The sequence below is a fragment of the Equus przewalskii genome, chromosome 3, assembly GCF_037783145.1.
Source record: "Equus przewalskii isolate Varuska chromosome 3, EquPr2, whole genome shotgun sequence".
Taxonomy (NCBI): Eukaryota; Metazoa; Chordata; class Mammalia; order Perissodactyla; family Equidae; genus Equus; species Equus przewalskii.
The window spans coordinates 52,309,891-52,336,677 of NC_091833.1; the positions used below are offsets into that span (position 1 = coordinate 52,309,891).

A 26,787-nucleotide genomic window follows, 5' to 3' on the forward strand; every position below is an offset into this window, starting at 1 on the left:
ATGTAAATGTCCAGGAATCATATTATGTTATTTTAATATTACTGTATTACAAAGTTTCCAATTCATACCATTTAGAAAATGACTTTTGTTTATCTGTTTATTTGCTTTGTTTCTAAATCCTACAAGTTTGCTTACTTTTACCGTATCTCAAGATTTGATAGAGTTTTGTTGTATTTGTGATATGACGGAGCATGGCCAAATTTTAAAGTAGGGCACAGGTTACTGGTATACAGGACAGATTAGAATGAGTCCATTCTTAGAAATAGTGCTGCGTATGAGAGCCAATCTTGCGTAAACTACAGGTGTTAAGGCAAGGTTCTCTGTAGTAGGCCATGTCAGGGGTAGAACAGCCAGAGAGCGATCCACACAGCCTCTTATTAATGGAAATTCAAGATGAAGAAGCACATGGAATCTTGGAGAGAAAGCAAGAAGGGGGTGGGGGGAGGGGGAGAGAGAGAGGAAATAAATGAGTGAATGAGTACACACATGTAAGTACACACATGTATAAGTATGAGTGGCCACCAGAGAATCCTGTCTGTGGATGCTAGGCTCTAGAAAATGGCCTGATACCAGTCCTTGGGATTGGGACTGGTAATCGAAAATAGACATCCCAGACCCAGGAAGGGACAAAGCAGGGACCAGAATAGGAGCCTCCAAAAGTCTCAAAACAGAAGCCTAGTTATAATCACTGAGGTATAAAAAGGGCCAGAATAGTAGAAGGTCTAGGAGTAGAACAGAGTGGGTATCAGAACAGGCTAGGAGCCCTGGTCGTCTAACCTGGGGTATGAAGGCTGAGTGAATTAACGTTAATGATGCCTTGATCCAGAATCGAAGATTGGGGCCGAAGCTGCTTAAGCCTCTCCTGTCACAAGTCCATATTGGTGATCTAGGATTTAAGTGACAGGAGAAGCAGGGCCCTTGGAGAGCAGAAACAGACAGGGCTTGACATTCTTTTATATACTGGTAAGTATCTTTTAGGGAAAAGCTTCATTTCCCTTGTTAATCAGTAATTATTCAGTTTGCTTTATTGGCAGTGGTAGGGCATCACGAGATGCTGAGAACTGCTGATGCTTCACAGGAACTTCCTCACAGGGAACTGCTGCTGGACCGCTGCTGAAATGAACAGACTGCAGCTTTGGCATAAATAGGCTTTCTTGCAAAATAGGAGGATATGAAAAAGCATGTTAGGCATGAGGGTTGTAATGTCACAATTCTGAAGGCAAAAGTGCACCAGCTTAGGAGTTTAGTTTTTAAGTGGGGTAAGAGGAAGCAGGGAAAATGTATGATTATGGTAATTTGACGTTAAAATGAGAAACTTCCACACCTTTTTTACTTCCTCGAAGAAGTCATATTTGCATTTTTTCGGTTGCAATCAACTGATACTCACTAGCCTAAGGGGGAACAAAAGGCGTCTTTGGAACTCATACTGGAAATTGCACGATGAATTGAACAAGTGGAGCTTGAACAGAAGAAACCAGAGGAGCTCTAGGGATCTCATCAGTGGGAGTTTTTAGACCTTCTTTCTAGACCCCTGCCATTAATATGACTTCTCTCTAAAGATTTGGTCTTTCTGTCTTGCCTTTTCAAATTTTATGTCCCAACGAAAAAGGATTAGATTACCCCTGTTGAGATCAGGTATCTGTCTCCTGGAGTCAGGGGACCCAGGGTTGTGCCATATAGTCATAGCCCAGGAGTCTCCTCCTGTGTGCTGGGGGCCATCCCTAAAGAAGGGCTGCTCTTGGCCGGGGTGTCCAGAAAATCTCACCCTTTGGTAGTTTAACCACCCCTTTTGCCTTCTCTTTTTCCTCTGTCCCTTCCGTCCTCACTTATATAAAGGTAGAAATAACCCTTCTATCCCATCTATTGATGGAATGTTTCTGGTGGGAGAAGATCAAAATCCAAGCTAAGGTACCACATCAAGAGGCAGTGCCATAGGGCTCCTGATTCTGGGTGATAGCACACTGGTTCTACGGTGATGCTTTCTTGATATTTTACAACCTAAGTTTAATTCCTGCTAACTTGCCATCTACATTCGGTGTCTTGTGGAGACAGCAGACATCGTATATTGGTTAGTGGTTCAGAGCCTATTTTATATCCTGCAGGACAGCACCTCAATTTCAGAAGGTTGTAGCTTGGACAACAACTAGTATATCAAGCTTTAAGAAGCCATTACTTCCTACTTTGGGGACAGTCTGAATAAGAGTCTATTTGATGAGACTGATAATTGTCATTTGAAGTGAATTCCTGGGTCTGAGGCCATGTGGTTTAGATGAAGCATTCAGGTAATCTTGCATAGGAATACTGGCAGGGGCATATTCAGAATTGGTGTCTCTTACACTGAGGACCAGCCGTCACCATTTCTGTAGTGCAAAGGGCTTGATGTAGTTTCCTGAAAGGTAGTGCCTATTGACTCAGGCAGAAGGGTTCTCAACAGTAGTGGCGTGGCAGTGAGTCTTACTCAGTCTTAGTGAGTTCATGCAATTGATCCCTTGTGTAACTGCTTCTCCTGCCACCTGGTTATTTTCATGGACCTATTGAGCAAGGACCAGGTTGGCTGGAGAAGGAGTCTGACTTGATCTATGATGTAGGTCATCTTATCCACCCAATTATTAAGAGGCTTTATATTTTGATTTGCTTACTTTGGCAGTGGCAGGATTCTGGTGAGCATACCCATGGAAGAGGAACTTTTTTAGGCTATCTCCTGGTTATGAGAGATTCATTCAAATAGCTACTTCCTAATTCTCCCTATCATTTATCCTTCAAGGCCATTGGTTATGGCACAGAGAAGGGGTATTACAGATTAATAGTACATTCTATAAGTTCTCAAAACTGAAGCAAGATTTTAAACTGTAGCCAATGACTGCATTTTAAATTTTAGCTTATTTTTGTCATATTTGACTCAGATCTTTTCTCTAAGCAGTACTTACATAGGAAGCTAACTGTGCTGTCAGCAAAAGCATACATAGTGCTTATTTATTTATTTATTTTTCTACCTTTTGTATTTGACAATCAGATGCTTATTGAAAGTCATTGCATGAGTTAGTTTTTCATGTAATTACACTTAGGTTGACTCTCTTTGCTTTTCTCATCAACATAAACCATTTAAAACTTGCTCTATATTTAGCAAAAAATATAATATATCCTAATCTGAAATGTCTATAGTTCAGAGGTCAAATTGCAGTAAGTAATTGCAGGAGGGAGGCCTTGAACATGTTATTCTCCTTTGCTAATTTTAGGTTTCATGTCTGGGCATCTGATAGGACCCAATGCTATGAAGAGCTTATAACTGGGAGTATAAGGATGTATTTTCCAGTTTTTAGCATATACAAGTCTGACTGCATCATCTTCAGTATTTACTGGTTGATAATGATTTTGTCACCTTCCAAAGAGCAGTCCATTATTTCTTTTTACAATAAACCTATTCCTTTTAGTATATACATAAAGAAAAGGGAACAAATCATAAATGTACAGCTCGGTGAATTTTCTCAAAATGAACATGCTGTACCATAAAAAAAGTGAAAAGACTAGCCATAGTCTGGGAAGAATATTTGCAAAACATATATCTGGCAAAGAATTTGAACCGGAACACCTTAAAGAACTCACAATTCAATAAGAAGATGACCAAGAATCCTGTCAAAAAATGGACAAAAGATTTGCACAGAAGTTTCACCAAGGATATACGAATGGCCAGTACCTGCTACAGAGAAAGACACAAGTACATAGAAAGATGCTAGACGTCACTAGTCATCAGGGGAATGCAGATTAAAACCATAGAGTAATACTGGGGCTGGCCCCGTGGCCGAGTGGTTAAGTTCGCCCGCTCTGCTGCAGGCGGCCCAGTGTTTCGTTGGTTCGAATCCTGGGCGCGGACATGGCACTGCTCATCAAACCACGCTGAGGCAGCGTCCCACATGCCACAACTAGAAGGACCCACAACAAAGAATATACAACTATGTATCGGGGGCTTTGGAGAGAAAAAAATAAAATCTTTAAAAAAAAAAAAAAACCATAGAACAATACTACCACATACCCACTGGAATGGCTAAGAAGAAAGTCTGACAAAGATTTGATAAGGATGTGGAGCGACTAGAAGTTTCCTCTTGTATATTGCTAGTGAAATGGTATAGCCACTTTAGCAAACAGTTGGTTAGTTTCTTATAAAGTTAAACATATTCCTCATGGACTTTAAATTCCATTCCTGGGTATGTATACCCAAGAGAAGTGAAAGCATATGTCCAAAGAAGGCTAATGTTTATAGCATTGTTCAAAATAGTTTTGATTTGGTTTTTATGAATAATTAATGATACTGAGCATCCTTTCATGTGCTTGTTTGCTATGTTTCTTTTTATTAAGGTGTTGACATCCTTTGCTCTTTTTAAAATTAGGTTGCTTATGTTTTTATTATTAAGATACAGTCATGCCTTGTGTAATGACATTTTGGTCCAACAGTGGACCAAATATATAACAGTGATCTCATAAGATTATAATGGAATTGAAAATTTCCTATCACCTAATGACTTCATAGCCGTCATAAAGATGTAGTGCAACACGTTACTCACGTGTTTGTTGTGATGCTGGTGTAAATAAACTTACTGTGCTGCCAGTCGTATAAAAGTATAACACATTCAATTATGTCCAGTACATAATACTTGATAATAAGTGACTATGTTACTGGTTTATTTACTACACTGTACTTATCATTAGAGTGTACTCTTTCTACTAATAAAAAAAGATTCACTGTAAAACATACCACTGCTGTGTTATGCCAGCAGCAGCCTCATATATCTCGCGTTTACTGTGTCTCTTGATTGCATCATCTTCTCTTGTTCTTGATTTAATCTCTTGGTATTTTGTTCATCGTGGCCCCTAAGTGTACAAAGTCCACTGCTAATGTTGCCAGTAAGAGGCCACATGGAGTGATTGACCTCGAAACGAAATTAAAAGTGATTGTGGACTACGAAGGTGGAAAATCAGTGATGGTTATTGCTCAGCACTCAGGCACGTCCCCTTCCCCCATCGCTGTGGTCTTGAGGAGCAAGAACCAAGTGATGGAGGCTGTTAAACAGTGTTCTTCCTTGAAGGCAGCGAGACTAACAAAAATTCGAGAAGGGCCTCTATTGGACATGGAGAAACTTCTAATGACCTGCATTGAAGACCAGACACAGAAGAGTATCCTCCTCAGCACCGTGACAATCACAGCCAAAGCGAACAATTTGATTGCCATGTTGAAAAAAAAGGCTGGACCCAACTAGATGTTGAATTGACTACTAGCTCTGGGTGGTTAGAGGATTCAAGAATCGTTACTCATTACATAATATGAAAATGAGTGATGAGTCTGCAAGTGCTCATGTGCAGGCAGCTGAAGAATTTTTGGAAACTAGATAAGCTGATTGTGGAGGAAAATTACTTGCCAGAGCAAATACTCAATATGAATGAAACCTGCACATTCTGGAAGTGGATGCCTGAAAGGACTTCCTTCCATAAGAAAGTCAAGTCAGTGTCTAGTTTCAAGGCTTTTTCTTTTCTTTTTTTGAGGAAGATTAGCCCTGAGCTAACATCTGCTGCCAATCCTCCTCTTTTTGCTGAGGAAGACTGGCCCTGAGCTAACATCCATACCCATCTTCCTCTACTCTGTATGTGGGACACCTGCCACAGCATGGCTTGTCAAGCGGTGCCGTGTCCATACCTGGGATCCGAACCGGCAAACCCCAGGCCACCGAAGCGGAACGTGCAAACCCAACTGCTGTGCCACTGGGTGGCCCCGTGGTTTCAAGGCTTTTAAGCACAGAATAACAGTCTTGCTTGGGGACAACGTTGCAGGCTATAAATTGAACCCTTTGTGATCTGGCACAGTGAGAACCCCAGGGCCTTCAAGCATATCACTAAGCACACATTGCCAGTGTACGACAAGAGCAGGAAGAAGTCATGGATGACCCAGCTTCTCTTCCAAGATGCCCTCCTGAATGGCTGTACCAGCAAAATGGAGAAGTACTGTTTGGAGAATAACGTACCTTTCAAGATTTTGCTTGTTGTTGATAATGCTCCCGGACATCCTCCTTTTACTGGTGATCTTCATCCCAATATCAAAGTGGCGTTTCTCCCTCCAAACACTGCCTCTTTGATCCAACCAATGGTTCAAGGAGTAATAGCAGCTTTTAAGGTCCTGAGGAGGACCTTTGCCCAGGCTATTACTGCAGCTGAGGAAGACACTGATGCAATTCTGGAAGGATTATAAAATCTATTATTGCATCAAGAACCTTGCTTGGGTTTGGGCTGATGTCACCAAGAAGCATATGAATGGCATCTGGAAGAAGACACCCAAGAGGTTTGTCCATGACTTCAAAGGATTTACCAGGGATGAGGAGGTTACAAAAATCAGCAAGTCTGTGGTCGAGATGCAGACAACTTTAACCTGGGTGTGGATGAGGGCGACACTGAGGAGCTTCTAAAGGCAGTTCCTGAGGAATTGACTATTGAGTTCTTGGAACTGAAACAGGAATGCATACGTGAAGAAGAGACAACAGAAAAGGAAACCTCAGGAGAAGAAAAAGAAGAATCCCTGAGAAAATTCACTGTGAAGGGTTTAGCAGAAGCTTTTGCAGACCTCAACAAGGTCCTTAAAAATTTTAAGACATCAGAAGATGTTTCAGAAGAAGGCATTGTTATCATAGGAGATGACAGCTCCATGTATGTAATTGCTCCTGATGACCTTCCAGTGGGACAAGACGTGGAGGTGGAAGACAGTGATATTGATGATCTTGACCCTGTGGAGGGCTAGGCTAATGTGTGTGTGTGTGGCTTGGTTTTTAACAAAAAATTTTAAAAGTAAAAAAATATAAAAAATTTTAAAAATAGAAAAAAGCTTATAGAGTAACGATATAAAGATAGAAAATATTTTTGTACTGTTGTACAGTGTGTTTGTGTTTTAAGCTAAGTGCTACTACAAAAGAATCAAAAAATTTTAAAAAATTAAAAAGTTTATAAAGTCAAAAAGTTACAGTAAGCTATTTATTTTTCTCCTTTTTTTTAAATCTTTTTTTTTTTTGAGGAATACTCGCCCTGAGCTAACATCTGCCAATCCTCCTCTTTTTGCTGAGGAAGACTGGCCCTGAGCTAACATCCATGCCCATCTTCGTCTACGTTATATGTGGGACGCCCACAACAGCATGGCTTGCCAAGCGGTGTCATGTCCACACCCGGGATCCGAACTGGTGAACCCTGGGCCACCGAAGTGGAATGTGCGAACTTAACTGCTGTGCCACCGGGCCGGCCCCTAAGTTTAAATTATTATTGAAGAAAGAAAAATATTTTTTTATAAATTTAACATAGCCTAAGTGTACAGTGTTTATAAAGTCTACAGTAGTGTCCAGTAATATCCTAGGCCTTCACGTGCACTCACCACGCACTCACTGACTCACCCAGAGCAACTTCCAGTCCTGCAAGCTCCATTCATGGTAAGTGCCCTATACAAGTGTACTGTTTTTTATTTTTTATAGCCTATTTTTACTGTACCTTTTCTATGTTTAGATATATTTAGATACATAAATACTTAGCGTTGTGTTGTAGTTCCCCACAGTAGTCAGTACAGTAGCATGCTGTACAGGTTTGTAGCCTAGGAGCAATGGGCTGCGCTGTATTGCCTAGGTGTGTAGTGTGGGCTATACCATCTAGGTGTGTGTGGGGACACTCTATGATGTTCGTACAGCTATGAAATTGCCTGACACATTTCTCAGAACTTATCCCTATCTTTAAGCGATGGACAGCTGTATAATAATTCTTTGTTTTGGGTATACCAGTCTTTTTTCTGGTATGTGTTTTACAAATACTTTCTGTTAGTTTGTGGCTTCTTTTGATTTTTAAAATTATGTTTTGAAGAGCAGAAGTTGATTTTGTGGAAGTCCTGTATGTCGATTTTTTTTTGTATGATTTGTATGTCGTATTAGAGAATTCTTTGCCTAACCCAAAGTCACAATGATTTTGCAATGAGTTTTCTTCTAGAAGTTTTATAGTTTCAGGTCTTACATTTAAGTTTATGATCTGTTTTGAGTTGAATTTTGTATGTGATGTGATGTATGGGTTAGCTGAGATTCTTTTGTTTTGTTTGTATGTGATATCCAATTGTTCTAGGACCATTTGGTGAAAAGTTTTTCCTTCCTCCGTTGAGTTGCTTGACATCTTTATCAAAAATCAACTGATGATATGTGTGTGCATCTATTTCTAGAGTCTCTGTTCTTTTCCATTGATCTTGGTTTCTATCGTTTCACCAGTATCACATTGTCTTGATTACTGTAGCTTTATAATAAGTCTGGAAATCAGATAATATGAGCCCTCCAGTTTTGTTCTGTTTTGAAATTGTTTTGGCTTTTACATGTAAATTTTAGAATGATCCTATTGGTTTCCAAAGAAAAGAGAAATTTACTAGAATTTTGATTGCGATTGCATTGAATCTGTAGATTAATTTGGAGAGAAGTTACATCTTAAGTGTGAGTCTCTTAATTTGTGAACACAGTATATCTCTCCATTTACTCAGGTCCTCTTTGGTTTCATCTCATGAGTGTTTTGTAGTTTTTAGAATACAAATCTTGCACGTAATTTGTTAGATTTATCCCTAAGCATTTCATGTTTTTCGGGTGCTATTATAAATGACACTTTGTATATATATAATTTCCATTTGCTTCATTTTTGATAATGTAGAAACATGATTGATTTTTGTGTATTGAACTTTGTGTATTACAACCTTGTGAAGTTACCTTATTAAATCTAGTAGGTTTTTTGTAGATTCTTTGGAGTTTTCTATATAGACATCATGTCCCTGGAATAAACACAGTTTTATTTCTTCCACTGTAATGTACGCCTTTTATTTCTTCTTCATACCTTATTCCACTGCCTAAGATTTCTATTATAATGCTAGATAGAAAGCAATCATCTTTTGCCATTAACTATTGATGTTAGCTGTATTTATTTTAAAGATGCCATTTATCAGGTTAAGTTCCATTGCATTCCTAGTTTACTAAGAAGTTTTTTAAATCATGAATAGGTGTTTAATTTTGTCAAATGCTTTTTTGTATCTATTGAGATTATCGTATGGTTTTTCTTTTTTATCCTGTTCATATGGTGAATTATATTGATTAATTTTTTGAATGTTGAACCAGCTTTATATTTCCAAGATAAACTCCACTTGGTTGTGGTATAATATTCCTTTTATACATTGCAAGATTTGGCTTGCTAATATTTTGTTAAAGATGTTTTACATCTGTGTTTGCAAAGGATGTTTGATTTCTTGTCTTTTCTCTTAATGTCTTTGTCTGGTTTGGGTGTTAAGATAATGCTGTCTCATACAGTGCTTTGGGAAGAGCTGCTTCTAGTCTGGATTGAGCTGGTTTGTGTAAACATGCATATATAGTATGTTATCTTTCCTGTAAAAAAAATGAGGGGGAAATACAACATACATATATCCGCTTAACTTTACGAAAAGAAGAGATGGTAGAAGGTAATGGAACTAAAGGTTTATGGGAGGGAAAGAAACTTCTCAAAAATTTTTATATAGTTTTTATAAGTTTTGACTTTTGAAAGCATGTTATCTTCCATATTTAAAATAAAAATGAGGGGGCCGGCCCAGTGGCGCAGCAGTTAAGTGCACACGTTCTGCTTTGGCGGCCCGGGGTTCACCGGTTTGGATCCCAGGTGCAGATACAGCACCACTTGGCATGCTATGCTGTGGTAGGTGTGCCACATATAAAGCAGAGGAAGATGGGCACGGATGTTAGCTCAGGGCCAGTCTTCCTCAGCAAAAAGAGGAGGATTGGCAGCAGATGTTAGCTCAGGGCTAATCTTCCTCAAAAAAAAATAAATAAAAAATAAAAATGAGAATGGGGAAAATCCTGATTGACTGAAGCAACTGAACCTGAGTGTATTTAAGTTAGTACTGTGCCTACGTTGAAGGGGAAGAAAGGGTGAATGTAAGTTATGAACACAGTATTTGACCCTCAGCTTGGGCGGAGTTAGAGGGAAGGACTGCAGACAAGTCCTGGTGCCTTTCTGCTGGAGTTTCTACTGGGTTTCTGTACAACTCCAGTAGAAAGTGATGTGAACAAAGCAACTCTGTCAGTTTTAGGTGTACGATCAATTGAGGAAATATTTTGAAGGTGTTGGAGCCAGGGCTTGAGGGTGGAGGGTCATACAAATAAATGGGGGAAGGCAAAAATGAATCCTGTGGGGATAGACTGGAATGGAAGGCATCGATGTGAATTCATTATTTTTTAAATCAATATGTATATGTATGTATATGTGTGTGTGTGTGTATATGTGCGCACATGTATGTGTATGTATGAACATATATGCATATATTGATGTGTCTATATGTATATCTCCTAATATCTCTGTCCAACAAAAAGGCTAAGAAGCAGAGAGCAGTGAACACAACTAACTCCCGAATCTTGGTCTGTAATACTACTCCCAACACAAAGGAACCAGAGTTCCTCAGAAAAGTGGCTGATTCAAGGCCTGGGCAGGGTACATATGAGATGAACTTGTATTTTTTTTTTTTATGCTAGAAAAAAAAGAAAATGTTTTTTAAAAAACAGGAGCATGTCACGAGAAGCCTGTCGGGTCTCTGCTGGCCAAATCTGGTATAATTTGATCGTCAAATAAGTGTAATAATGAATTAAGAACCATTAAAAATAAGAATTCATTATCCATAATGATAATGAACTGATAAATAAATGAATAAATTGAGAAGGGAAGTCTCTGGCTAATGGTAGAATTCTGAGTTCTGGGGTTGGAAAATCGTCATTTTTGCAGCCATCATAGTAAAGATTAGACAGTGTAAGAATCCTAACAAAATTGAGGGGAAATAGTGATGAGGAGCAGGATATTCCTGTGGTCTTAAAGTGTCTCCCCACAGACTACATATTATTTGCAAGGTATAAAACAGGGATTAAATGTTGGTGAAATCCAACAACATGGGGCAGGTGGATACCATGTGACACTCCAAGGGGACACATTGTCATCTATGTATTATGCTGGCCAAGACTGCATAAACTGAATCTAATCGTGAAGATACATCAGACAAACCCCAAATGAGGAACATTCTACTTAATAGAAAGGGGAGGGCACCGTGTTCTTCAGAAAAAACAGTGTCATAAAGACAAAGGATGGCTGTGGAAGTGTTCCAAATTAAAGGAGGTTTGAGAGAGAGAACTGCTAACTGTAATACCTCACCCTAGACTGGATCCTCTACTGGAGGGGGGAAAAATACTATAAAGGATATTTTTGGATCAGTTGAAAAGAAAACGGAATATGGATGATCGAGTAAATTCAAATATTGTAACAGTGTTCAAATTACTGAAGCTAACTGCACTGTGGTTATGTGAGAGGATTTCTCTCTTCTCGGGAAATGCACGTTGAAGCAGAGGAGCAAAGGGCCAGGATGTACATGATTATCCTCAGGTGCTTTAGGAAAAAAATACCGTGAATTGTGTGTTTGTGTGTGTGAGTGGAAAGAAGGTGCAAGAGGGCACATGAGCACAAGTGAGAAAACAAAGGAGGTAACATTAACAATTGGTGACTTTGGGTATACAGGTAGTTTTATATTCTCATACTTGCAACTTTTCTGTAAGTTTGAAATTATTTCCAAACAAAATATTTAACTTTCAGAAATATCTACCATTTCTTTTTAGGCTCTCCTTATTTATAAAGACTTTGGTTCCTTGTCTGGAACCAGTTTGGAATGAACATTTTTATAATATTTTCCTGTGTGTTGGTGTTGTGGCTCTGCAAACCAACCATTGTTCAGTGTGACTGCAGTTAGTGGAAAATAAATGAGTCACCCTGTGGATGGCTGGAGTCTAAAACCTAATTTGGGGGGGCACTATTTAGTATAATGATTACTGTATGTTTATGGAAGTATTAGCTACACCATCTACTGAAGTCTTCAGAGTTATTATCAGTTGCAGAAATATTAGAATGATTATTTTACATCAGGAATCTAGCTGTTACCCCTGCTTATTTAGATTATCTTGTTTTATAAACTCAGAAGGACTGTCATTTTACCCCTAAGAGGGTAACTATTCATTTGTTCATTCAAAAAAATGTTTATTGAGTGCCTACTATGTGCCAGACCCCTTTCTATACATTGAAGACGTAGCACCAAACAAAACAAAGCTCTCGCCCTCATAGATTTTATGTTTTTGTAAGTGAAGTAAGTGAATGCTAGTAACATTGGAGAAAAATAAGTCAAGGAAGTGGGTTAGGGATGCCGGGAACAGAATTGTTACAGTTTAAATAGAGTAGATGCGAAAGACTTAACCCAGGAAACATTTGAGCAAAGATCTGAAGATAGGGAGTGTGGCATGCAGAGATAATCATCTCTTGGGAGAACATCTAGGCAGAGAGAACAGCCAGTCTGAAGGCTTGCAGGCGGGAATATGCCTAGCCCGTGTGAGGAAAAGGCAAGGAGGTCAGTAGGAAACGAGGTCGGAGGAAAGAGGGCCAAATTACTACATAGGTTCTTTTGTGCTACTTTAAAGATTTTGGCATTTACTCTGAGATGTGAAGCCGTTCGGAGATTTTGGGCACAGATGTTACGTTATATGATTTATATAAAATTTGATGAGAAAGGACTGAAATAGGACAAGGGTAGAAGTTGGGAGGCCAGTTACTAAACCATGGCAAAAATCCAAGTGAGACGTGATCGTTACTATTCTGGTCAAAGTCTCTATGTAGGTGATGAGAAGTGGTCAGATTCTGGGTGTATTTTGTAGATAGAGCCAATAATATTTGCTGATAGGTTAGAGAGAGGGTAGAACTTGAACTTTAGTGATCAGTAAGAAGAGCAGAAACAAGCAAAGGAGGCTGGGAAGGAGTGGCCAGTGAGATAGGATTAAACCAGGAGAGTCTTTGTTCTGGAAGCCAGGTAAAGAAAGTGTCTCGGGGCTTGAAGAGTCATGTCAGATGCTGCAGGTAGGTCAAGAAAGATGAGGACTGACTGGCCTTTGGATTTAACAGTATGTAAGTAATTGGTGACCTTCAAATTTCAGTGGGGTGGGGAGCAAAAGTCTAATTGGAGTATGTTCAAGTTGAAGAATACTTGAAGACAAAGAGTAGGGACAACTCTTCTGTGATGTTCTGCTGAAAAAGGAATCAAAGAAATTGGCCATAACCTAGAGGCATGTGTGGGGGTCAAAAAGTTTGTTGTTGTTTGCTTTCTAATGAGTGGAAATATGGTGTGTTATATATATATATATATATATATATATATATATATACTAATGGTTTTGCTTTATTGGGAGGAAGAAATTAGGAAATTCATGACGTAGGAGAGAGAAGTGAGACTTAATTAGAGCATGTCTTTGAATAGTAGGACTATAACATCTAATATAAAAGTGCAGGGGTCCTGGAAAGTTCAAGCACAGGAGAGGGCACAGACTTAGGTAAGTAGGCGAGCGTGGTTCTGGAAGCTGTCTTCTGAGTGCTTGCGTAGGAGCCAAGGCCGGCATGCAGAGGGATTCAGATTTTAGGTGGCCTTTGATTTTGTTCCTGCATGATGCTGTTCATCATCTGCCAGGAGGCCTGAGAAGTCGTGGGAGGGCTATAGCCCTGCTTGTTAAAATGTTTTTCAGACATTTAGTTTTTTGTTACTCTTCAGCCTGCCTAATTTGTATGACATTTGGGAAGAGATTCTTAAAACTCTTTTGGAACTATGTGGAAAATTTTTTTTTCTCATTGATCTTCAAGCCAAAGAATGTGATTTAATGGCCCTAAAAATTTACCCAGCACAATTTTCATGTTAGGTGTTAAGAAAACCAACTTGAAGACATAGTTAGTTAGGCCAAGGAGGTACAGCTAGTTGTCCAGCCAAGTCTGGAATCCAGGGCTCTGTGATGTTCTAATTTACATAATTTGGTTTTGAAATTCAGTTTTCATACCTATGTGCATGTACATTCAAACTCACGCCATTGACAATGTAACTGACTTAGTCTAAATTGGAGGCAAGCAAAGCATGGAATAAAAAACATGTAAAATGTAAGGGTCAAAATGAGAACTCTGTCTAAATGGTGATTTAAATTGTGATTTTTGTAAAACTCATACCTGAAATTATATTATATTCCATATTGCAATTAGAATGCACTGAAATCATATCAAAGCATTTGCCCTTGGCTGAATTTATATTAAAATAAAAGATTATAAAATAAGATTAATTATACACTAGTTTAGATGTCTGATACTTTAAGACATCTGTAGATTGCGTTAATATTCAAAAATGGATTGAGAAAAACCTTGATACTCTAGCTTGCTGTTTGCAGTTCTGTTTGGCTGCCTCCTGTTTCTGCTTTTGCTTCTTTATCTCAACACTTGCCTGTACCTGGTAATTCAAAATGGATAAAACCAAATCATCAGCATCCAAAATACATGTAAAATTTCTATGAAATAATAAGTAAATGGTAAATAACTGAGGAGGAAGTGGGGAAAACATATGAATAGGCATTTCGTAAAAAAGGAAACATGAGTTAGGCAATAAACCTGAAGAAATGCTCAGTATCATCAATCAACAGGAAAATGCAAATTAGGATCACAATTAGATGACATTTTACACCCCAAAGTTAAGAAGTTGGCATTACTAAATGTTGGAGAGGATGTGGATCTATATGAACTACCCGTTGCTGGTGGGGTTATAAATTGCTGGACACACTTTGGGGAAAATAAAAATTGGCATCCTTATGAAAAATCGAACAGAGACATATTCCTCAGCTCCTAGGCACATACTTAAGAGAATTTTTGGCACGAGTGGAACAGGCGATGTGTATGAGAACTTTCATAACAGTAATGTTCATAATAGCAGCAACAACAAACCTGGGGGGAAAATAAGATGCTACCATAAAGAGAATGAATAATTCAGTTGTGGTACATTTACATAATGCAGAATTCTACAGTGAAAATGAATGAATTGCAACTACACACAACACTGTGGACGAATCTTGAAAACATAATATTGAATGACAAAATCAAACCCTAGAAGACAGAAGGTGTTTAATGCCATTTTTACAGAAGTTAAAAACAAATAAAATGAAACACTATATCTTATGGAGGGGTATGTACATAATGTGATATACTTTTTAAAAAGCAAACGAATGATAAACACAAAATATAGGGTAGCGGTTCCAGGGGACAGAAGGGATGGGAGAGCTGGGATAATGGGATAGGGAGGAGCAAATCGCTGGACCATTGCCAATAACTTAGATTTGAGTTCTTGAGTTGGGTGGCAGGTACGTGGATGTTCATTCTATTATTTTGCTTTGACTTTAAAACGTGTTGCAAATAACTGTTGTATGTAACAATTAATATATTTAAAAATAGCAAAGGCATATTCTGGAGTCAGAGTTTGGGAGACATGTCATCACTTCTGCCCACACCCTCACTGCCACTTGAGCTCCTAATGTCACTCAGTATTTCACTAGAGGTCTCTTGTTTTAAAGTCTTCTGTCTGATTAAGCCTTTGTCTGCCATCAGAGAAGTAAGTCACTCAGGAACAACTTGTTGGATGAATAACTGAGTGAATCGTTTGGGAGAATAATTTGAGATTTTTCTTAGAAACCACCTAAGAATTAGATTTTTAGAAATACTTTTCCTTCTACTTCTACCTGGGTTCTTATAAGAAGTGAGATAGACAGCAAAACTAGGTTACTGGTGCATAAGTTTTTGAATGATAATTAACTGTGTATTTGAAGGCAATATTATTGATTATGTTTGAACTATCGTAATAATATGATCAAAGAGATTAACAAATGTATGGCAAAAACAAATAGTTGATAAGAAAAGCAGAATGTTGCTACAGATGAAGCTATTCTTAGGTATAACGTTTTAGAGTTAGAAGGCCCATGGGAATTAGTCCAAGCTCCTCATTTTTGAATAAAGGAGCTCTTGGACCCAAGAAGTAATTGATTAAGATCATAGAACTTGTGGAGAGCAGAGTGAAGAAAGAACAGAACCTACATCTCATGATTCGTGTACTAGTGTTTTCATATTGAAATAAGGAATGGTAAATAAAAGAAACATTTCGATATATAAGGCATGCTAAATAACTCAAGGTTGGATTATAACCATTGAGTGAGGAATCAGTGTTTTCTGATTTTATTTTAGAACAAATCAGTTCAGCTTTACACCACGTTTATCTTTAGATGCTTGGTGACTACACCTAGAGAAATAACATGTTTTTTTTTTGTCTTTTTTACTCAAATTTGGTTCTCCAAAAAGAGACATTGTGTTTGATGTACAAATGCATACTGGAGTGGAAGTGGGAAGAATTAGGTTCTGAATGTGGCTCTGCCACTAAACAGCTGTGTTGTCACTGATTTCTTTCCATAACTTGTCCCAGTCTCATTTTCCTCACCAGTAAAATGGAGATGCTGAACCACGTGGTCTGTAGAGACCAGCTTTAAATGACTATATTCTTCGTGGATTTTGAATAGCACATTTTATCTATCTTATTAAGTGTTGTCATGTGTTCCACTATTAAACCATTAGCCACAAATAAGGAGATAAAGAGAGAATCAATAGAAAATGAATGACTCATGATACTAAAACATATTCTGAAAATAAACTGGGTTTTCCTTCTTTTGCATTCATCACAGGTGTAATACTTCTCCACATCTGCTTCAGGAAGAAAGTGCCTGCCACTCCTACTGTTTCTACGCAGGTTCATGCCAGCCCAGAACAGAGAATCAGGTCAGTGTTAGGATTATTTGGTCTGTTGAACAAGGAGCTAGAAAAGAATCATGCTAGTCTTTGGCACATTGTTGCATTGTAGCGAGACCACTGAACTTTGACTCAAAAGGGCTGGTTTTAATCCTCCTTTTCCACTGACGGCTGGGTAACTTGGGCAAGCTGCCTCTTCTGGATGGCTTTTAGTTTTCTGCACCAAAAAAGGGATACATTAGAGTAGATTATTTTCAGTTTCAGTTCTGACTTTAAAGCGTCATTACTTTTATTATGGGTCCTACGTACAATGAAATCATGGGTTTTTTTTTTAAAAGATTGGCACCTGGGCTAACATCTGTTGCCAATCTTCTTTTTTTTTTTCGTTTTTCTTCTTCTTTTTCCCAAAGTTCCCCAGTACATAGTTGTATATTCTAGTTGTGAGTGCCTCTGGTTGTGCTATGTGGGACGCCACCTCAGCATGGCTTGATGAGCAGTGCTGGGTCTGCACCCAGGATGCGGACCGGTGAAGCCTTGGCCCGCCAAAGCAGAGCACATGATCTTAACCACTGGGCCACAGGAATGGCCCCTAAAATCATGGCTTTTTAAAAAAAAAATTTTATTGAGGTTATTATAGTTTATGACATTGTGAAATTTCAGTTGTGCATTATTATTTGTCAGTCATCTTATAGGTGTGCCCTTTCACCCTTTGTGCCTACCACCCCAACTCTCTTCCCTCTGGTAACTACTAATCTATTCTCTTTGTCCATGTGTTTGTTTATGTTCCACATATAAGTGGAATCATACAGAATTTGTCTTTCTCTATCTGGCTTACCTTAGGGTCCGTCCATGTAGTGAATGGGGCGATTTTATCATTTACGGCTGAGTGGTATTCCATTGTGTGTGTGTGTGTGTGTGTGTGTGTGTGTGTGTGTGTGTACACACCATATCTTCTTTATCCAGTCATCAGTCAGTGGTCACTTAGGTTGCTTCTGTGTCATGGCTATTGTGAATAATGCTGCAGTGAACATAGGGGTACACGAATCTCTTTGAATTGCTGATAAAGTCATGTTTTTAGTGCATCATTTTCTTTTGTTTTCTTTTCTTTTTCCTGGCAGAATCTAGTTGTAAGCACAGGCTTTGGAGCTCTTTGATCCACTGTGTTGTAGTTACTTTGAGTGATGGGTTTGAATGATGTACTATGTTGTGAGGCCCTTGAGAGTACTGTCGCTCCCTGGTTACCTTATTTTTACTATTTACTTTGCTTTATTGTTGCTGAAAAGTTTATTTTTTACATGAGGTTATTAGTCCTTCAATACTGTTCTTCAGCTTTAGAGAGGGTACCTTTTTGAGCATGTTTGTTCTCTGTTGATTGCAAGTGACTCAATTCAAATTAGCTTAAGCAAAAAGGGGAAGTTTTCAGCCTTTTGAGTATGTCCCAAGAGACACCAAGGAATAAAGGGACAGAAAAGCAACGGGAATGTCCAGGGAGAGCCCAGAAGTAAATGGCGTCAGGTTCCCTCAGGCTCTCTGCCCAGTGCCCCCCCTGCGCATCCTCCTTCCCTCTGTGGACCGGCTTTCTTCACATTGCCGTTCTTTGTTGTGGGGAGCGTGGTCCCAGCACCTCCCACACTTTATATCTCATAAGGCAGGCTCCCAAAGAAAGTCTGAATCTCAAGTTCCCAGACCCGTATTTCCCAGAGCAGGCTCAGACTCTTCAGTCAGGTGCCCTGGACATGTTGTGACTTAGGGCAGTGTCGTTTTAGTACTTTCAGTGGCTGTCTTGCCATCTTTATTTCAAAGCCTGTTCTCTGAAAGGGATCTGATTTAATTCTGCTAAAAAGCAGATGACTGATAACGTAATATTACTCCTTCCAAGTGTGTTTTTATTTTAATAAGGATCGTTCATTAAGCCAAAGCTATATTTCCCAAACTGTGTAGAAGTGAAATCTTGTGTTCTGGTATATAAAAATGATTAACATAGATACAAAAAAGGCATTACAGGGGCTGGCCTGGTATAGTGGTTAAGTTCGCACTTTTCACTTCTGTGGCCCGGGGTTCACCAGCTCAGATCTTGGGTGCAGACGTGGCACCACTTGGCAAGCCATGCTGTGGTATGTGTCCCACATATAAAGTAGAGGAAGATGGGCACAGATGTTAGCTCAGGGCCAGTCTTCCTCAGCAAAAAGAGGAGGATTGGCAACAGTTAGATCAGGGCTAATCTTCCTTAAAAAAGAAAAAGAAAAAGAAAAAAAAGCATTACAAATTGAAAGGCAGCATCTTAGGGTTGAGGGAATGGAGAAAAATGAATAATCATGTTTGTGTGGTTAGAGGAAGAGGGCAGATAGGTAATCAAATATCTATTTCTAAGGTAGCAATGTCACAAAGATTGAATATAGCCAGGAAAAGAAAAGCTTTTCTATTTAACTTTTGAGAAAAAGATTTGAAGGTAGGAGATAGGACCATTAGGTTTAGTCCCAGCTCAACTGCTAACTATGATTTTGGATAAATTACTTATTCTCTGGACACTTCAATTTACCAAATCCTGGCCATTTACCAACTGTGTGACTTTAACTTCTGGACATCAACTTCTCTATCTTAAAAGTAGAATTGGCGATAGTGGTACCTCATAGGGTTCTTGTGAGGAATTAGTATGTATTAGGTGTTCAAAACAGCTTCTGGCACATCAGTAGCAGAGGCATAAATTTTTGCAATGAGTGGATAAGATTATGTGATTGCAGGAGTCTCAGCTAACAAAAATATCTGTGATCTAACATTTTCTGATACGGACATTAGTCTTTTTTCAGAAGAAGGAGTTGGCAGCTTTGGCCATTTACTTGAGTCCTGCACTGAGGCTCATTTTGGTACTGCCGAAGAAAGTTATTTTGAATTAAGTATGTGTCGTAAGTTCTCTATTGCTACATGTATTAGTTTGTTAGGTCTGCCATGACAAATTGCCACAAACTGGTGCCTTTTAAACAACAGAAATTTATTGTCGTACAGTCTGGCGGCCAGAAGTCTGAGATCAAGGTGTCAGCAGGATTGGTTTCCTTCTAAGGGCTGTGAGGGAAGGGTCTGTTCCAGGCCTCTCTCCTTGGCCTGTGATGGCCATCTTTTCTCTGTGTCTTTTCACAGTATCTTCCCTCTATGTGTGTCTGTCTCTGTGTCTAAATTTCCCCTTTTTATAAGGATACCAGTCATACCAGTAAGGGCCCACCCTAATGACCTCAGTTTAACTTGATGACCTCTGTAAAGATCCTGTCTCCAAATAAGACCACATTCTGAGGTACTGGGGATTGGGGCTTCAACATATAAATTTTGAGGGCGACGCAATTCATCTTGTAGCACTACTTAACAATTTACCCCCAAACTTAGTGATTTAAGATAACAAATGTTACCTTACAGTTTTCATTAGCTGGGTCCTCTGGCTCAGGGTCTCTCACAAAGCTGCATTCGGCGTGTCCACCAGGGTTTCAGTCTCATCTGAAAGTCCTCGGGGAGGATCTGCCTCCAGTTCACTCACGTGGTTCTTGGCAGCATTTGGTTCCTCATTGCTTGTTGGGCCGAAGACCCCACTTCCTCATGTTGGCTGTTTGCCAGTAGCCTACCTTATTTCTTTGCCATGTGACCCTTTTGTCTTTGTAATACAATCTCAGTAGTGGCGTTCCATCACTTTTTCCCTATTCTTTTCAATAGGAGTGAGTCACTAAGTCTGGCCCACATCAAGGAGAGAGGATTACACAAGGGTGTGTGTACCAGGAGGTAGAGTCATTGGGAGCCATCTTTGAAGCTCCCTACAATAGTACAGTCATGTGTCTCTTAATGATGGGGAGATGTTCAGAGAAATGCATCATTAGGTGATTTCTTCATTGTGTAGACATCATAAAGTGTACTTAGACACACCTAGATCATATAGCCTCCTACGCAACTAGGCTACATGATATGGGACCACCGTTGTAATTCCGGTCCATTGTTGACTGAAACATCATTATGAAGTACATGACTGTATGTAAGAATGAAAGGAAGAAGAAATTACGTTAAGTGGAAAAATACATAAATTATTTAATATTACTCAGAAGACTTTAGTCTTAAACTTTAAATAGAAGTTTATCACTCTTGTGCCATATAGCTTTGTAATCAGAAAGTACCCTTACAAAAAAAGGAGAAATGTAACTTTTAGCTCCATTTCCTTTTTTTTTTTTTTTAAGCAAAACAGAGTTTGTTTTGTTTACTTTCATTAAATCAGTTATTTTTCGGTCCTATGTAGAATTCAAGTAGTACCTGACTTTTCAACTCCACTTTGCTGAGTTATTAACCTGCTATTTCTCATATAATATTCAAAGGCCTAACTTCATTTCCCTAAAAAAATTTAAGAGTAAGAGGTCATAGGTTATTAAGAATACTTTAATTTTATCAACTTTTCTGTGGTCATTTTCTACTACTAAGTTATTATAAAGTGTTAGAAATTATCAGACATTTGTGAGGATATTTAATACACCAACTTGGCTGAGAGAAATGGCCAATTACAGTTACTTCTGCAGAATGTAGTGATAGAATCATATACTGTATCCACCAGCTGGCAATTCTCAATATGCATATTGTATACATACACACAGTATACATTGATGGAGAAGTACTTGGAAAGTATTCTTATGGGTTCATTTTTGTAGTCTTTGTTTTGGAAGGCAGTATAGTTGTGTTTCTGGAATCAAGATTTAACGTCCCTGACATTATCTGTATGAGTTAGTTATTCTAATGTGGGGGTGTATGTGTGTAGAACATGGAGTAACATTTCTCAGTAAATTTAATCTAAGAAAATCTCAAATTCACTGAGAAAAGATTGTTTTAAACAACTCCATTAGAATAAATTGAACATATACTTCTAAAGCATCTGATTACATGACTGAATTTTATAAGGGATTGTTGAATTATAATTATTTGTGAATTACTGTAACTATAGATCATACATTTTAGTAGACAGTGAACACCTCATTGTTAGAAATGATGAACTTATTTTTAACTCTCACTAGGTTTGGAAATTTAAGTCATTTCATACTGTATAGAAGTTAAATGAGTATGATTTCAATGGGACTTCTATGTGATATCCTTTTTACTTGTTAGTAGGTTGTAGTTTAACAAAAACCATACAGAATTTTTAAATTAAGATTTTATTTTGATACGCATAGAGTGGATTGGAAAATGCATTCTTATATTTGAACAAATGGTAATTTTTTTTCTTAGGAAAAAAGCTCTGTTCCATTGATTATGGCAAAGAGAAAATTTTACACATAAGCTCTTAAGATTGTGTGTTACCAGGAGATTGAACTGAGAGTTTTGTGCATAATTTGTCTTCCTTTTATTATAAAAACTTTTGGGAATAGATAGATTTGTGACTAGATTTTCAGAATTAGTATCTATGAGGAAAATAGTGTTGTATGTTTTATGATTTAGAAAAAATTAATTCAGTAATGAAAGTCTGTGTAGAATGTTTTCTTTCTGGAAGCGTATATTGAGAGAGTTTAAAAAGTTCAAGGAAGAGAACTTATACAGTATAAAAAGGACAAATATACTTAATGTGAAGCTTAAATTACAAAGTTAAAAAGTTTTTATTAGAAAAAATTGCAAGTTGAAAAGTAAATTAGCATTACTAGAGTATTGGGGTTTTAAAATTTAATTCAACTTTTCTTTATTTCAAGAAATGATACTTAAATTTTAGGACTTAAAAATACAAATCATGTTAATCACATTTTATCCCCTGTTGTGAAACTTTTTTCTTTTCTTTCCTTAGACTTTTGGTTTATTGACTAGAGCTTGAGGTTTCTGTGACTACGTCATGGTTGATTTTGACCCAGAGTATACCTCATTTGGCTCTTGTTTTGAGGACAAATTACGCATTTATTTTTATTAACAATATGATAAAAAAATTGTATAAAATATTAAAAGCAGATCTAAAAGTGAAAAACTGCAGTGTAATACATATTTTGGTTAAGGTCCCAAGCTTAGTCATATTTTCTGGTTTAAATCACGGCATTTTGCTTACAGCTATTTGCCCTAATACAAATTTCTTAATTTCTTTTCTTATTTCCTCATCTGTAAAATGGGTTTATTAATGGTATTTAGTACCCTAAGGGCTAAATGAGAAAATGTTTGTAAAGTGCTTAATACTGTACCTGGCACGTAATAAGTAAAAGCTGAATTTATGTTAACTGCTATTTGTTGTTACAAACATCACCCCTAATTCATTTTTACTCAGGAGTTTTTGAAGTCTAAAATATAAACAAAATGATGTCCTGTCATGATAATATATAACCCTCAGTGTTTAGTTGATTGCTTACACATTTTATTAGCATGTTGACTTTATTTTTAAAAAGTAGAATAGAGTTTGCATAAAAGGATATGAGTTTAGAGCCATCACTTAGGTTATTGACTTAGGAAGGAGGGAAAAACGAAAGGGAGGGAGTACGTGTGCTGTTTTTGCTGTAGGTCTGGGCAGATATTTTGTAGTCACTGAATACTTTTTTTTTTGATTGGGAACACTAAGATGTCGACTTTCCATTTTTGTTTTCTTTTTAAACTTTACCCACTAGCCACTCTCCTCTGTTTTGGTTTTGTTTGCCCTGGGGGAGAGGAGTGGGGGGAGGGACGCTGTTCTCTTCCTGGTCTTGTGAAGGGCGTGTCACGTGGTCTTAGGTGACCCGTGCACCTGAGCTTTATGAAGCCAATAAAAGGCATTAATCTGGTTGTGAGATGACTGGGGCCACTTAGTAGCATCCTATGAAAGCTACACTTCTCCTTTGAGAAGGGTCTGTGTCTGAGTTGAGGGAAATAGGCAATTTAGGAGGAAGTCTCCTGCTCACGTACAGTTTGCTCCTCATTTGGTCACACGTCAGCTTTACCTTTGTCTGAGCACATTTTTTCGTGCTTTATGTGAATGAAAATGAAGAAGGCCACTGCTGTCCTTAAGAGTTTGTGACTTGAAGGTGTTATACAACATAGATGACATAGAAGGAGAAGAGGAAATGGGGGAATAGCTGAAATAAGCTCTCAAGCAGTTTTGTAATCTTTGTGTGTAGTTGGGGAGGAACCTCAAAAAGCCTAGCCTAGAATCGTATTTTGAAAGTAAAGATTCAGTTTTGTTGTTTTTTTTTTTTTTTGAGGAAGATGAGCCCTGAGCTAACATCCTCTGCCAATCCTCCTCTTTTTGCCAAGGAAGACTGGCCCTAAGCTAACATTTGTGCCCATCTCCCTCTACTTTCTCTGTGGGACACCTGCCACAGCATGGCTTGATAAGCGGTGTGTAGGTCTGCACCTGGGATCCGAACCAGTGAACCCTGGGCTGCCAAAGCAGAGCACGAACTTGATGGCTATGCCACTGGGCCGGCCCAAAGATTCATTATTTCTTGACTGAAGGAAGGATTGTTGTGAATATGTCTATATGCTGAAGTACAATGTGAGTTAAAGAATTATTTGATTTCAAAATATGTAGGGAAGGAAATATAGGTCCCTTCTAAGTTTTGTTTGCTTTTTAAATTTTGTGTTTTCTTACAGAAATTAGGGTATTTTGGTTATTTAGGATATTTCCCCTCCAATATATATTTGGAATTAATTAATTTGGAATTTCAAATTACAAATTTGAAATTATTTGTACTGGTCTGCCCTCCCTCTCTTCCACCTCCACCTTCCTTTGTCCCTTTCTTGTCTCCTTGCACATGATTTTTGAGCTTTCAGTTTGATTCTTTTATATTTAGTCTCACTGCCTGTTTTGTAGGAAGCAAATCATGTGTCATGTGTTCATGATGCAAGAATTGTTTTTCTCCTTACAATAGCTCTAGCTCTTTCTTAACTATAAAATTGCCTACTCCAAAAAATGTTTCAAAAGTCCCATAGGAATGAATTTTTGTGGTTCCCTCTGAACCAATCATGGTTCAAAATTCAGAGTTTTTGAGATCAGAGTTAAAATTTGGCTTATTTTTTAAAATCCTTTATAATTTTTGAAAAATGTTTTCCAGATTTTTACCTTCTTCCAGCATCAGTAGATCATCCCGATGCTTTGCTGTGTCTGAGTGGGCGTTCAGGGATGGGACTTCCTTTCGTGGTCACATGTTGAAGGAGAGCTCTTACAAAATTTTATCAAAAGGCGAGCTGTCCCTCATGGCAGAACCTCTCAGTTTATTGTTGCAGAGTCCCTGCTGTAGAAAGTGTAGTTTTTTAATGTGGGTTTATCTTTATCTCCCCTGTTTTTTGGATCATACATTTTTATGTTTTTCATTTCCTGTGCCTGCTAAAGAATGGACCTGTTCAAGAAATCCATTTTTATAATGTCACAGATACATGCCTCTTCCCCTCAATAATAGTTAATCATAATGAAAATAGCAAGAGCAATGAACATTTACTGTTTCCTACTTTTGCATATATTACATCATTAATTCTTCTTAACAACCCAATGAGACTGATTCTGTTACTTTACTGAGTTTTTGCTGTTAGAAACAGGTACGAGAAGTAACTTGCCCTGGGTCACAGGATTAGGAAAGGGCAGAGCCACGATTCAAAGCCAGGAGTCTGGTTCCAGGGCTCAGGCATTTACCTGCCCTGCTGTCCTGCCTCTTATAACTGAAGAAAGACATCACTTATTTCTTTTCCGTAAAAGAATGTGAAGCATTCTTACAACATTTGGATTTATTTTTGAAGACAATAGCCTGTGAATGTTCATTGTATTAAATATAGGCTTCAAATATTTTATTCTATTGCAGAGAAAAGTAAGTAGATACTAATAAAAAAAAACTTTGGAGCAGAAGAATTGGTTCTATCTTCTCAGGTTGACCCTGTGTAAGGTTAATATTCTATTTTGGGGAAGAATCTATTGATTTATAAGTAATTGAATTCCAGGCTTTGCTATGTCCTAATCATTTTTTTGATGTATGCTAATTTAACTCATTTATTTCATTTGGAAGTTCTGTACTTACATAGATGTCCGTATTTACCTTTTTTTTTTAGAGAATTATTTTGAGAACAATTATCCTGGGACCAAATACTATAGAAGTCAAGTAAGGAAGTACAGCCAGGCTTCTGGGGACTGAATGTTTTAGGTACTTATTCTGCATTTCTTTTCCTGGAGTTGCTTGTACTCTTGCTTTTGTTTCTCCCTGCCAAGTGGTTTTCTCTGCTTTCTTATCAGTGTACAATGGTCAGTTGAGGGTATAAGTTCAGCTAGCCCTTGGCCACCATAGCTAGTTATCTTGGTTATCATATTTGAAGTTCTGCTAAGAGAGAGAATCCATTTGTCTCATGTTAGGAAGATGCCCAACACTGATCAGTCAGCTTCTTTGGAAGAACCCAGTTATGAGTTCACGATAGAGTTGCCTTTTCAGTGAGTAGGGGAAAGGACAGAGTCTTTAAGAAGTGTTTGTATGTAGGAAGAAAATAAATATCTTTAGTATAGAAACTGAAGCAAACTATTATCCAGGAAAAAATTTTTGCGATTTTAAGTTTTGATACATTTTAAGGTTATTCATTTGAGTTAGCTCCTTGCTTTTTCTTACCTTTGTGGGTGTGGGGATTTTTGTGGTATACTTATTTTCCACAGCTTATAGTGTATGAGTCTGGGGTGGGGATGCATTTTAAGTCTAATTTAATAGTGGAAAATGGTCTGTGAATCAAATGAATGAAGTTTTCAGTCATATCTTCTATTTTAACTGTATTTTGAAGAAGCATAAGTCCTTAAAAAATTTAAACAGTGTTCTCTTTGGCTTGTATTCCAGCAAAAATTGTGGTGGCGTTAGCCATCCTTTTTACTCTTTCTTTAGGTTCATTATACGCCTCTTTTCTGCATGATTTACCTAAAAACTGGGCCTCTGAGAGGAGTTGGGCTTTTTAAGAATAAAAAGATATCTATCCCAGAATTAACAAAGGAAAAGAACATCTCTGAGATTGTGTAAGGTGTATGCAAATAATTCACCAAGTTTGTGAGAACATGCTTTGCTCCTTTACCATTTGTTTCCCGTGATGTCAGACCTTCTCATGTAGACCGTGAAGTGCGTGGTCCATGAGATCTAGGCAGTGCAACCACAAATTTTCATCTTTGGTAATGTGGGAAAA

The 26,787-nt window shown here is 38.0% G+C and overlaps 1 protein-coding gene across 16 annotated transcripts in view; it reads left to right on the forward strand.

The window, feature by feature from the left end:
* WDFY3 (WD repeat and FYVE domain containing 3) overlaps nucleotides 1–26,787 on the forward strand; it is a 251,531-nt gene that overhangs the window by 14,469 nt on the left and 210,275 nt on the right. For 11 of the 16 annotated variants that reach the window (XM_070612692.1, XM_070612693.1, XM_070612685.1 and 8 more), the window contains exon 2: nucleotides 16,629–16,722. The exons of 2 other annotated variants lie outside the window; for them this stretch is intronic. The gene's annotated coding sequence lies outside the window, so the exon portion shown is untranslated. Of the gene's footprint in view, nucleotides 1–16,628; nucleotides 16,723–25,686; nucleotides 25,779–26,787 lie in introns of all 16 variants that reach the window. 3 more of the 16 variants (XM_070612688.1, XM_070612684.1, XM_070612687.1) reach the window with 1 other exon arrangement.